At 30.3% G+C, this 3,047-nt stretch overlaps 1 long non-coding RNA gene across 1 annotated transcript; it reads left to right on the top strand.

Moving 5' to 3' along the window:
* The first annotated feature begins 642 nt into the window (after positions 1-642).
* On the top strand, positions 643-2,738 carry LOC111084566. Its single transcript, XR_002609616.1, has 3 exons — positions 643-746; positions 1,631-1,684; positions 2,670-2,738. It is a non-coding gene; the product is annotated as an uncharacterized LOC111084566 (long non-coding RNA).
* Positions 2,739-3,047: the final 309 nt, after the last annotated feature.

Genomic DNA, 3,047 nt, shown 5'->3' with positions numbered 1-3,047 from the left:
GATTCTCCTTGCTGTTAAACCTTAGTTACTGTCACTGCTGTCATGAGTCTCCTTGCTGGTGTCATAGGCACTAGCAATAGATTTGGTAATGACAAGAACAGTAGTGATAGTAGTAGTAGCCATCTGCTGGATCAGAAGATCAAGAATTTGGTCTCCAACCTCAAACAAATAATTTAATTTGAGAATCAAAAAGAAAAAAATAATCAATCTGTATGTGTGTCTGTTACTGGTAAGGTGGTGTAGCCACTCTAAAACTTATAACTTCCAATTGAAATATGTTACTGTTTTATGGATTACATATTTAGTTGCAGTGGATTCTGGACTTTTCAACGGTGTATGCAACACCTCCAGAAAAAGAATGTCTCTTTCCTTGCCCTGCCATCCAAAAAACTACTTTACCTCTGATTAATGGAGAGATTCTGTTAAAATAAAAACATTTATGAAAAAAAGAAAATATCTCATTGCTCAAAAAACGGGTAGAGAAACGAAAGAGGGAATATATTATTAACTCTAAAGAGTATAGTTTTTTCTTACAACAGTGCTTTAACATTTAGGTTTGTTTTTCACTTAAGCTGTTAGTTAGTTTATCTAATTACGTTTTATTTAAGTGTGTTTACTATAAATAATAGGTATATTTCTCTAGATGATTCTTCATCTATGTGGATTACACCAAGAACACACTCCTCTTGGGTTGTTTTTGACTTAGGTCGACCTTTTACACTTTCTGGTGTTGGCATATTTGGTTGGTGAGTTTTCCATTGTTTACATCAATTTGTATTAGTAAACTAACAGATGTCTACATGTTTCTCTTCCTTTGATTAGTCTAGTATTACAACATGTACCTGTTTGTATTTGGATAAATCACCATTGAATGAAAGAGTTCTATTGTACCAAGAAAATAGGAATGTCTGGTAGTTATTATATCAATGGAGAAGATAATATATATGAAAGAATGACTTGAACATTTAGGTAAATAGAAAGTTTGAAACCATAATACCCTTTAAAGTAATCATTACATGGAGAGTAATGATAATACCCTTTAAAGTAATCATTACATGGAGAGTAACATTACTCTCCATGTAATGATTACTTTAAAGGGTATTATCATTACTCTCCATGTAATGATTACTTTAAAGGGTATTATCATTACTCTCCATGTAATGATTACTTTAAAAAGTATTATTATTACTCTCCATGTAATGATTACTTTAAAGTGTATTATCATTACTCTTCATGCAATGATTACTTTAAAGGGTATTATCATTACTCTCCATGTAATGATTACTATAGATGGGGACATTGGAAAGTTACCCTACATGTAATTATTACCAAATATGGGGACATTGAAAAGTTACTCTCCATATAAGATTACCAAAGATGGGGGCATTTAAAAGTTACCATATAAAGATTACAATAGATGGGAACTTTGAAAAGTTATTCTCAACATAATGGTTACCTTAAATGGGAAATTTGGAAAGTTGATGTGTGTTTCTTTATTCTAGTCTTGTTGTTTTGAACTTTCTCCTGTGAAAAATGTTGAGATGGATTTTTGTTCATTACTCTTCTAAATGCTTTGCTTTACAAGCTTTCCTTCTTTTTTGTAGAATATTAAAGATTTCTTTCTTCACAGGAACAGTGAGCAAATGCCAAGAAGGTGTTTGTTGCAAAAAGCTGAAAATTTAGAGTAAGTAAGTTATTCTAACTGTTAAATTAAACTGTAAAACTTGTTATGTAGTATATCGGTACACACTTTTGTTCATAAACTGGTTATTAAAACTGTAAAACTTGTTATTTATTGTATCGGTACACACTTTTGTTCATAAACTGGTTATTAAAACTGTAAAACTTGTTATTTATTGTATCGGTACACACTTTTGTTCATAAACTGGTTATTAAAAGTTTTACAGTTTAATTTAACAGTTGTTATGTAGTGTATCGGTACACACTTTTGTTCATAAACTGGTTATTAAAACTGTTAAATTAAACTGTAAAAGTTGTTATGTAGTGTATCGGTACACACTTTTGTTCATAAACTGGTTATTAAAACTGTTAAATTAAACTGTAAAACTTGTTATGTAGTATATCAGTACACACTTTTGTTCATAAACTGGTTATTAAAACTGTTAAATTAAACTGTAAAACTTGTTATGTAGTATATCAGTACACACTTTTGTTTATAAACTGGTTATTAAAACTGTAAATTACTGAACCAAGGAAAACAAAGACAGTTGTACATTTCATGAATTATGTTAAACTGTAAAACTTCCAAGACAAACTTGTTCACATTGTTTGTTTATAAAGTGAACTTTGTATAATAGTAATCATTCATTTCCAGAGAAACAGATTAAAATCCTATATTTGTTATGTGTTACAGGATCACGTTACCATAACGGACATATGTATGTATAAAAATGGATTAATTAAAAAGTTAAATATCCTCTAACTTACACATAATTTTAAGTTTCTGTTGATCAACAATTGTAAGTATATTTTGAAGAAAGATTTATGTGCACAGATTGGGTTTGATTCTAAAGTAAACTGTTATCCATGTGTTTACTGATTTCTTTTTATTATCTAAGGAAAACAGATATATAACTGAGGATGAAGTTTACCTGTTAACATAACTTATAATGGTGTGAGATTAGAATGTTACATTTTCTTGCCACCAGGGGACCATGGTTCAATGTAAGGATGTTACACTGTTCACAAACAGGTCCGACAGATCCTACATCACCAGGTTTGTTTACTTAATATAAGCTTATGTAATCTGTTACTTGTAGATAAAATTACTGAAATATGGTACGATGATATAAATATTGTTACGTCTCCGTTCGTTAATTAACTTTCCGTAACTTCGTTCCGACGAAACTTTAGCGACACAAGTCCTTACCTAATAAAACTGGTTTATTCTTTCCAAATACAACTTTCCGATACACTTATTTTCAACATTCGCGCTAAAAGAAACACTATAACGAACGAACATTAACTTCAACAATACCCTGTGACTGCAGATCAATTACTCACTATCTATTATTATTGTCACGTCA

The sequence above is a fragment of the Limulus polyphemus genome, unplaced genomic scaffold (assembly GCF_000517525.1).
Source record: "Limulus polyphemus unplaced genomic scaffold, Limulus_polyphemus-2.1.2 Scaffold79471, whole genome shotgun sequence".
In the NCBI taxonomy this organism is placed as follows: Eukaryota; Metazoa; Arthropoda; class Merostomata; order Xiphosura; family Limulidae; genus Limulus; species Limulus polyphemus.
Note: the sequence above shows the minus strand (reverse complement) of the source record. Positions and strands in the feature narration are given on the sequence as shown.